Below are 11,753 nucleotides of genomic sequence, written 5' to 3' on the forward strand. Positions count from 1 at the left end.
TTAATATATATCTATAGTATATACAGCATCATTTTGTCTTTAAAGCAAAGCTTTTAAAGGCAAACCGGTCAGATGAACCTCAAGAATGAAAAGTTAGTGTCGTTGGTGTCGAGTATGATTCGATACGGGGTCTGAATCGGATATACGTAATAGAAATACATAATTATTATTTTAAAATTTATAATAAAATTGTCAGCATAAACTATCGTCATATGAGAACAGGATGTTCATGAACATTAGTATATGTAGCCTATAACATGGAATATTCACGAGCAATTTGTGAACCATTCCCAAATTGAAGACATGCAAGCTTAATACACAATATAAATAAATTTCATGATTCTTAAAATAGGAATAAAGACTCTTACTAAAACAAAACAAGCAAAACTCAGAATAAACAACAATTAATTTAGAGGTATTAATTTTGTATATTATTTAAATTATTTAATCCCGCCCCACAAAAAAAAAATAAAAGATAACTAATTATATTTAGACATGGTTGTCCTAGCAGAAATTAAACACATTATTATTAAGGTATTATTTTATTATACATATAATTTTGCCCTCCCTAAGAAAATGAAGCCGATTTCCGCCCCTGAGCAAGAGTAACTACTTCGGAGATGAGCATGATACAAAAAGCAAATTAGATCTTTGGATTTTTAAAAAAAATAGCAGCTATCACAAAGAAAATAAAAAACAAATGCAAAATAGAAAATATATGGATTGAAAAAAAAAAAAAAAAAAACTCCTTTAGAAAACAACAGGAGCATGGGACTGTCCAAAACGGTGTTCGAACCGTTGGCTTATGGCTTCACGAACGAGTAGACTGCATGGAGAACGTTGCCCTTGTTGACTACTGACTTCGTGAATTGAGCGAGAACACCGAGACGGGGAGAGCGAAGTTGTGAACAGAGCAGAGAAGGGTCCGAGAAAGAAAGATCGTCCTAATGAGGGTTATTCGTTTTTCCCTCTCTTGTATATGCTTCACATTCTCCAAATCGCAGTCGTCGGATCTCGATAAATTGAAAATCGGACGATTATTAATAGCCCGGAAGGCCGGGTTCGGCGGCGGTCAAACTTGCCAGTCTCGAGCAGGCTCAAAGGCGGTTTTGAGCGAGAACCGATTAATATTGAAAACCGTAAACCCGGCTAGCCGGGCGATTCCTTGACTCTATATCCGAATTGAACTGGCTGATTGGTCCGATTTTAAAAGCATTGCCTTAAAGAAAAAAAAAAAAGTTATGTTCACCTAATAAACAAGCCAGATACGGTTATGGTTGATCAATCTAACAAGGAGCTAAAGTTCGAATCATGTATTTCACCCGGTTTAATAAACACTGTCAGAATTTGAAACACAAATTTGAAACCCAACAAATGTCATATTGTACTTTTTTTTCCTTAAATTATTTTATTGTTTGGTATAATTTCTCATTTTTTTATTTATCAAAATGATATTTATTAATAAGTTAACAAAAATATTTTTTAATTAAAAGGAATTATCATGGTCAACATCGAGTTTACTAGCATGTTTGCATTTTGTGTTCACTTTTGATCCGGTTTAATTAAAATGGGGTGGAATCGAATTTCGGGTCGGATCAGAGGTTCGTCAGCCCCGAACAAACAGTGCATATCTGCATGGAGCTGTACCCATTATTAGGTCTTTAAAGCCTTTAATTGGGCTTTGCTTCACAATGACTAAAAAGAAACTTATGCTTGAAATTTGGGCTTTTTAATTTAAACTTGTTTCACTTAAAAGGACCACTAAAAGCCCAGAGTAATACTTGCAAAATAAACAATTTCAAAAAGGCTTTTGAAAACCGGATCAGAAATCAAATGAACCGGAAGAAAAAGGCTAGCGGTTCGATGGTGTGCGACCGGGGATTTAAATCTTGATCGAAAAACCATGAATGACGTAAATAAATTTTTATTATATTTAAATATTATAAAATAAATGACACAATTATTTATAAATATATACATTTTTTTTCAATTATAAATATTACAATAAAATTGAACATCCTATTAAATTATATATAAATTTTTCATTATAAGACCATATTTATAAAGTCATATAATATTATTTTTTTAGATTTTTTATTCTTCTTAATATCATTTATATTTCACATTTAAAGAAAAATTTTTAAAATTTTTAAAAATTAAAGTAAATATTTTTAAATATTATTTAAGAAATTTTAGAAATTATTATGACTATTTTTTAATTTGAATATTTTATACAATTGTTTTTTTCAACAAATTCCTCATAGAAGTATTCATCATGCATACATTGTTGGAACTAGAAAAATACAAGTTGTTTAGTCCCACATAACTTAGGAGGCTTTATGTTTTATTGTTTTATATATATTTTCTGTATGCATTTTTTTAAGAGTTATCATGGGGTGAAGGAATCATGTTGTTATGTACCATTGTATTTAATAATGTATATAATATTAAAAAAATTGAATTATATATCATATTTAAGTTAATTTATATTAAATTAAATTATTTAAATATATATCTTTAATTGATGAACCTGGTGCGGGCTTTTCAAGAAGCCAGCCATTACGTTCAAACCAGGGTTTTTCACCGTATTGAATGCTGACTGCGTTTCTCTTGAGAGAATCCGAACTGGCCTTTATTGGACTGTGTTCCACGCGGTCGACTGCAGCCGCAGTCTCGGTCCTGTCCGATTTTCAAAAGTTCCATGCATTTTCTTCAAATTGATAAATAAAAGGTTTGACAATATTATTTAAAACATGAATGATAAATCAATCGCATCTTAAGATTTATACAAACATTTGCTATAATTTTGTATAGAATAGAATTTTATAATAATTAAATTAGTTATTAAATGAATTAATGTAATATAAAGTCAAATGAGACTATCATGCATAAAATATATAGAAAGGAATTACATAACAAAATTCTGTATGATTTTGAGTTTATTTTGGACAAACTGCATTGTTTTATATAAATAGGTTGTATAAATTATGTAGGTAGAGTAGGAAACCAATGTCGCTATCATGGGTTGTAGAAATAGCAGCTTTTCATACACAAATTTTTGAAAAACTGTGCTAAAGTTTCAACGATAAAGGCTATTAGCAAAAATAAAATAGTATGCCACCTGGAAAAGTAAAATCAATAAGAGAAGTTGGTCCCAAAACATTAAAGTCTTATAGAAATAATTAATAGTGAGATTGTAATAATGAATTAATTGCTCATTTTGGAATAATGAATCATGAAAAAATATTTATTGAAAATTTTTGTAGAAACCTGTAACTCGAAATAACTGTGGTCAGTTCAAGCTAATAGTAGTCCACATGAGATGATCCACATATATTAGTGAAAGCTTCCTTGTGAAGTGTCCATGAACAACGACATTAGTTTTTTTTCTTCTTTTTCTTTTTTTTTTTTTAACAAATTTTATTCCAAAGAAAGATACAAGGAAAAATTACAATAAGACTCTGAAAACAGCTGAAGCCAAGAGAGAGAGTCAGATAACAAAAGAGGGTGTAAAGCAAATTTAAATGCAAGAACTGCCGTCTATTCTGAAACAATTCGCAGCAGAATATTTTAACCTTTTTTTTTAATAAAAAACAGTATAAATATAAAATAATAAAGCATTATATTAAAATCTTATCTTCAACTTATTTGCACCATAAATGCAGGTGTCGTTGCTTAGATTAGGGCTATATTATTGTAATTACAAATGCGCTGTTTATGGTCTATAATTAACTTCTAATGAGATGCTATGATGGTTTGATTCATGCTTAGTTTAAATAATTATAAAAGTGCAGTATCAGTCATCTAATATTTTATTTTATAAAAAAAATAAGTTATATTTTGATATAAATTACTTTAGAATAAATTTAAAATTTATTTTTTAAAATTAATTATGTATATAATAATTAATATATTAACTAATTTAAAATTAAATCATAAATAAAAATTATATTAATCCTAACTTAAATGTAAGTGTGATGAAATTCTATTTATATTTATTAAATCATAAATAAAATTTAGAGCGCTTATAAATTTTCTAAAATACATTACAAATTGTGTGGGTTGATGGAATGGAGAAATTAAATAATAGCATTATTTTTTAACAGATAAACAATTAGAATAATTTAACGGTCAACATCCGAAGAAAAAACAAGTGATGCCCAATTTTGGCTGTTTTTGCTTTAAATTCTCCGTTTATAGGTTTCCACGCCCGTGGCTTGTTTGACATTGTGGATAGTTGAAGACGTGAGGGCGGCACATGCGCTAAAGAAAATATTTTTATTTTATTTTTTGTACCAGCAAAATGTCTTTTCAATAAAACTTGTATTTAGTGGTTGAATTATCACCTTCCTTGATGGCTGGAAAGCAAAATCCCTATCTATTGCGGGCTGTTTATAATTTTTGAAATACACCATTTTCAATATTATTAATTATTGGGTGAGAGGCTCCTTAATCCCCAAAACCTGCATCAAGAAAATTAATAGCCTTTGTTCTCGGTTCTTGTTCTATGGTGACATTCACAAGAAGAAAATTCACATGATCTCTTGGAAAGATAGTTGCAAACCTAAAACTGCTGGAGGATTGGGTATTCCTACTATTGATTCATTATATTATGCTTTTGGTTGCAAAACTATTTGGAGATTCTTAAACAATGATGGCTTACTGTTTCAATGGTGGAAGGCCAAGTATCATTCTTTTTGGAATTTCAAGCTCACTAAGAGCTCATCTTACTGGCATTTTATTTGTGATATTGCAAAATCTTTTAGGCATAACCTGACTCTTAATATCACTGCCTTCAGTAAGCTTTCTTTTTATTGGGATCCTTGGTGTATGGATCTCTCTGTTGCTGAAAGGTTGGTTAATGATAACAGGGAAGATTTAATTCTTTATTTCGATTGCTCTGTTAGTGACTGTTTTTCTGCAGGCACTTGGTCTTTACCTTCCACCATCCCTCTGAATTTAGCTGCTTTGATTTTTTCTGTTTCAAACTCTGGTAATGTGAGACCTCGTTCCCTTACTGTTCCTCTCTGATTTGGATTTTTCCTCTGAGGATCGTCCAGGACGATTGGAAATCGTCCAGGCCGATCGGCACTGTAGAAAATATCGGCCTGAGAATAGTTCTGGGAGTCGTCCAGGCCGATCATTTTTGGTCTGATCGTCCTGGGACGATCTGGCGATCGGCCGGGCCGATCCGACTAATGGTTTCAAGCTGGAATAGCAATGGCAAACCTTCTTTCCACACCTTTCATAAGAACTTTTTCCATGGTCTGGAAACTATACAGTGGTCTAGTTTTATTTGGTTCAAACATCATGCTACCCGTTTCTCTATATACTCTTGGATGGCTTTTAGGAATGGGCTTAAAACTGCAGATGCTTTGATATCCAGGGGTATTCCGGCAGCTCCTGATTGTGTTTTTTTGCAAGACTGACAAGGAAAATATTAAACATCTTTTATTTGAATGTGATTTCTCCTATAATATTCTTCTAAATACTATTCCTCAGATGAGTTGTATGCTTTTTAGACCTAATATGTGGCAAGTTTTTAACTACATTGAGGAAGGGGATATGGATTATACTCGGAAAAGCCTTTGCTATCTCCTGCTTACTGCTATTGTTTATTACATCTGGAAGGCAAGAAACGACAGGCTTTTTGGGAATTCTATTGACTGTCAAACCACTGTTATTGGCAACATTAAGAAAGCTGTGCTGCTTAAGATTTTGAAGAAGAAATGCTTTCAAAATTTACATCATTGGCTAATGAATTGGCTTGAGCTCCTGGGCTGGCTCTACTGGACTACGAAAGTTTATCACCTGGATGGCCTTCTTAGGCAACCTGGCAACATGGTTTTGAAGGGCAATGATGAATGCAACATTATTTTTATCCCCTTGGATGGCCTTTTTGGCAACCAGGGGACCCAATCATCCGACTGGATGAATTTTGACGCTTGGGAGTTTAACTTGAGGGTTGCAACCTGAGCCCTTTTTATTATTTTTCAATTCTCTTTTCTGTACTATTTATTGTCTGTTTTTATTAGTTTTCTGCAGCTTTATGCTGATAGTTTAGATTAGCTCTCTTTTATTCTGCAGCATTTTTTGTGGCTGATAGGGTTTTGTTGACAGCCACTGGTAGGTTGTGGTGGCTGTCAATTTCTTACTGTAACTCTTTTTACATTATATGAAATGGGCTACGACCCCAAATATTCCCCCAAAAAAAAAACTTGTATTTAGTTAAATATATTTCCTGTATTTTTACTTAAGAAAATATGTCGGAAATTTCATAATAGATACAAATATTTTAAATAATTAATTATTTCTTAAATTTATAGTTTGTTTATTTGATTAAAAAAGTATGTAAACTTTTAATTTTTTAAAGTAAAAAATTGTTCTAAAGAATAGTAAGCCAGTAAGAAAGCCATCCCAAATAAAATTTAAATTTGATTTCAAGTTAAAGTTTGAGTAGTTATTTGAACCCTCAAAAAAGCTCATGAGCAAAGGCATATTGATATAACTAGTAACGTGTGAAGAAGAAAATATGTTCATTTGAGGAGTTCATTGGGGAGTTTAATGAGACTAATGACATGAGTAGAGGAGGTTCGTGATTGGTTGGAGCCGGGCATCAAAGGGACGAGGTATATATGGAGGAAAGTATTACATAAATCCTTGTTCTTCATTGGGCAATACTGAGAGTTAAATTATTATTTAAATCTAATAAAAATATCATTTTTAATACTTTCTAATCAAATCTTTTTAGGTCTCTCTTCCTTTCTTAACATTGGCTGGATCTAATACATATACTCTCCTAATAGGGTCATCGAAATGCTCACATTTTATGTGAACAAACTCTCAAAGGCTACTCTCTAATTTTATTTGACACTGGAGCTATTCCAACCTTTTCACATATACATTTGTTTCACATTCTATGTCTAAGTGTAAAGCTTCTCATCCACATAAGCATCCTCACCTCCACAACAATTAACTTAATTTTATACCTTTTTTTAATGGCAGACATTATATGTTGTAAAGCATTACATGTCTCATCATCATCTTAAAACATTTGTTAAGCATATATAGAATCCATGGTCAAGATTATGATTGAGCATCTAATATAAGAGAGAATTTAATGGTTTGAAATCACTCATACTAAAAGATAATCCTAAAACATTTTACATTCATTATTTTACTCCTCAACTTCAATTATCTTTGGTGGCAGTAGAAAAGAATCATTGTCAAGTGAAACATTTATTTGAGTTACTTCAAGAATTCTAAATACTATTGAAGTTTCATGCAAAAGAAATGATACTCTGAAAATAATTCAACGGAATAAAATAGTTTTTTTATCTAAACATTGGGGAGTTAATTAGTGGTCGAAGTTTAAACTAATAAACTAATTTGAGCGCCTTAGTGACATCCGTTGTGGGTTCATATTTTCAAACATTAATTAGTCTAACAAAAATTTATGCTTCTATAGTCGAAGTTAGAATTTTTAAAGAAGACGGGATACACGATCAACAGTTAGTTTTAATACATTCTATGAAATCTTTTGATTTTATCTTAGCACTGTATTTAATGATTTATATTTAGGGATTAAAAATAATTTATCAAAAGCCTTTCAAAGAAAAAATCAGAATATCATAAATGCTATGAAATTGATACAATCAAGTATTAAAATAACGATTGCAAATGATGAGATAAAATGGATGAGAACCTATACTAGAATAAATGTTATATTTTTGTAATATATTTGATATTGAATTTTCAAATATGAACTCTATATTTAAAGCTCGTCGACAGTCTGTGTGAAAAGGTGAAGAAATAATAAACTTCCATCATTATCGAGTTAATTTATTCTACATTGTTGTTGATATGTAACTTTAGGAATTGAATAACCGCTTCTCAGAAACTAGAACCAAGTTAATTTTTTGTGTGACATATCAAAACTTAAGTAATATATTCTCAGCTTATGATAAGAGAAAGTTAATTTATCTTGCATAATTATTTCCAACAAATTATTCTATGGTTGATTTTGCGTCTCTTGACCATAAGGTATTTACTTATATCATTGATATGCATACAAACAACGAGTTTACATCTTTCACTAGCATTGTTGCTCTTGCAAAAGAGAATGTGAAGGCCAAAAAGAATCTTATTTATCCCCTAATTTATAGATTTATTATTTTGATATCGACTTTATTAGTTACTATTGCTACAATAGAGAGAACATTTTTTGTAATGATGATTATTAAGCGTTGGTTGCGTAGCAAAATATGTGATGCATAGCTTAATGACTGTCTAGTATCATACATCGAGAAGAAAATATTTTATTTGTTTCCAAAGAAGTTATTATGCAATATTATCAGAAAATATAAAGTAAAATGCAAAGTTTGTAATTAAAAATTTTTAATTCATAAATTATAATGAAATAGAAGCATTTGCTTAGAATTTTAGCTTATATATATATATAATAAGTTTGTCTACCCTAAAAAATAAGACTGGATTTGTCCCTGTTAAAAATAGGAACCAACACGCTCATTTGACTTTTTTTTTTAAGACTTTGAAATAATATTAAAAAGTTTATTAAGCCAATATATTGTTTGATCTCTTGAGTATTTCCTTCTATTGAAATATCATTAAGCCCTACTATTTTTCCGCACTTTATTTTTCTTAAGTCTCCCCAACTTTTATTTTACTAATATAACGTTTAAAATAAATATTTCTATTTTCATTTTAAGGTGTTAAGGTTGCTGAAGTCAATTGTATTCTCAACATAAAAAAATTCAAAAAATAGGCTCAAAATTTATTAAATTAATTGATTTTGAATTTGATTTGGCTAATTCAATAAAATTTCAATTCAAATATAAATTTTTTAATTAAAATAATTATAAATTTGATTTAATTTAAAATATGTTTAAAGAGTACACTTAGAATCAAATCATTTTGAAAAGTATTATTACAACAGTTTGAGTTAATTCAATTTTGATTAGAATGATATTATTATTATTATTATTTTTTTAGCTGTACCGAATTTATCTGAATCGTACTATCTTTGATTATTTTATTAATTGTTTTGTTTAAGCTAAACAATCACTGCGGTCTTCTTAAGTATTTTCCTCTCCTATATATATTTTTTCCTGTTTATGAAATTTTCTAAAGCTTAGCGTCACTTATTTCCTGTTCAAGCTTCTTAATCATATACATTTAGAGCACTCACATGAGCTAAATAGTTCGGCCTGTCGGACTTTCCATTAAGAAAATATCAAACTGCATTAATTTACCAATAGGTCCTCTATGTCATCGAATTATAAATATTATCCTCCACCTCCCTAATAATGTCTCAATCTCTAAGTCAAAACATTTTTAAAATTAATTAAGGGGCCCTTTCCACGAAATTGTGACAAAGCCTGAAATTAGATTTTTTTTTTTAATTTTGGAAGTTATGATTTTATTTTACATATATATTGCCTTTATACAATTAATCAAGTTATTATGAAAATTTGAATTTTAACAAATTGTTATTTGAGAACTGATTTGAACCAGCTATAACATGTCGTTGCAGCGCATAGTAATTACAGCGTATTCGTAGCGGTTTTAAAACCGCTGCAAAGTAAATTGTGGTGGTTAAAACTGTAATATCAAAAATATGCTCCAGGATCGTCCAGGACGATCTGGATCGTCCTGGGACGATCAATGGAAAATTTTGCTCCAGAATTTGCCCAGTTTTGCTCCAGGTGATTTTCTGTACATATCGTCCAGGCCGATTGACACTGTAGAAAATGTCAGCCTGAGAATAGTTCTGGGAACCGTCCAGGACGATCCAAGATGGTCTGATCGTCCTGGGACGATCCGTATCCGTAGCGGTTTTAGAACCGCTGCAAAGTAAATTGTCGTGACAAAAACTGCCTCGATAGCTCAAAATTTGTGTTGCGATTACCTTATTTTTTGGTGGTGAACTCAGAACTCTTTGGGACAATTTGTTATGCTTTGGTGATACATAGGCTTGGGTCAATAATGAGATGGGTTCAAGACAAAAATACACATATATAATCACGTAAGAATAGCTATTGAACCTTTGATTCAAAATATAAAAGAACCTTCCCCTTAAAAAGAACCTTGAGGTTGAGGTAATTTTGACTCAACGATACTTAAAAAAAAAAGAATATAGTTGACTTTTCCTTGAGGTTGAGGATAATTTACATTATGGATGTCAATAAATGACTAGACCCAATAAATTGACCCAAATTTGATTAAAAATTTTGGGTTCAAATTTATTAGATTGCTTTTTTGGTTAGGTTATTGTCTAAATTTTAACTCTTTTTTTCCCTAGGTCAGGTTTACATTGATCTGAATAATTCTAAAATCAAGTAGAAACTATTCTAATTATTATTCGGGTTTGAGTTGGATGGGTTCAAGTGGGGTTAATTGCTTCAAACCATTCATATTTGAGTTAATTTAGTCATGATGATCCAAAATATTGCTTGAACCATATACTAAATAAGTTAGATGAATTTGCATCAAGTCAATTTTAGGTCAAAATGTTTTAGTCATATAATAATAAATCAAATTCAAGTCAAATAGATTCGAATTGGGTCAACTTTAATTTAGACCTAAACTTAGCCCATTAATTTAAATTGACACACCTAACTGACACAAGAGTGAGCCTTATATCTCTATTATAATTAGAGAGACTTTCCCCTATTGGTCTATAAGGCCAAACATGATATGCATGACTATTTTTTCACCAATTGGAATAGATGCCTATCATAGGACTTACAACCTTAACCTCAACATGTTAAAAGGCTAGACTGCGGTTTTAAAAATCAAATCAAATCGACTAATCTGACCAATTTAACCATGAATCAATTTTTGGTTGGTTTGACCCATGCTAAAATTCATTTGTGCACAAGTGGTTTGGCCTAATTTTTTATGAACCAACTGCTTTGAACATAGATCATTCTCCACTTTTTTTATTTTGGTCAAATGGTTCTGATAAAAGGTTTAGAAGTTCTAACAATTTATATTTTTTAAACTTTTTAAGTTGAATATTATTAATATTTGAAGTTGAATATGTTATAAATAATCAAAATACTCAATCCCAAAACTTTGATTTAGAATCATATTCAAAATACTTAATGATCAAATACAATGATTTAGAATATTATATTTTTTATTAATAAAAATATCAGTAACACATTATTATTATGTCATTTAAGCCATATTAAAATAATTTTAATATTTATTATATCATTTGGTTCAACTCTTGATTTTAACTCTAATTGAACTTTTCGTTATTATGGTTCAATGTTCACTATAATTTTCAAAACCTTAGCCATTTACATAACATTATTGCAATGTGACCTAATGCAAATATATTTTCCACTTATTGGGATATAACAAATCATAAGCTATCATTGAGCCTGAGAGTAAACTTAACTAATTATATATCTTGCCATGAAACCCATAGTTTGCATTAGAGCAAAGCCCGTATGGCTATATCATAAGAAATCTTAAAATGACTTAAATGTCCAATACGCAAGTTGATAAATTAATGATTGACCCAAATCAAACTTGGGTAGCCTGGATGCCCTCAAGAGTAAACCAAGCCAATATAGACATATCCTAATCAAATAAGACCCACCCAGTCAACTTAATCAAACTAGATCAAACCTAATCTAGCTTGCCAAACTTTGGTCAACCTAAACCCTACAAACTAAATTAGGATCTTGGACCCATAAGGTCTCATTGATCGAACCATATAT

Source organism: Dendrobium catenatum, unplaced genomic scaffold, assembly GCF_001605985.2.
Source record: "Dendrobium catenatum unplaced genomic scaffold, ASM160598v2 original_scaffold_101648, whole genome shotgun sequence".
Taxonomy (NCBI): domain Eukaryota; kingdom Viridiplantae; phylum Streptophyta; class Magnoliopsida; order Asparagales; family Orchidaceae; genus Dendrobium; species Dendrobium catenatum.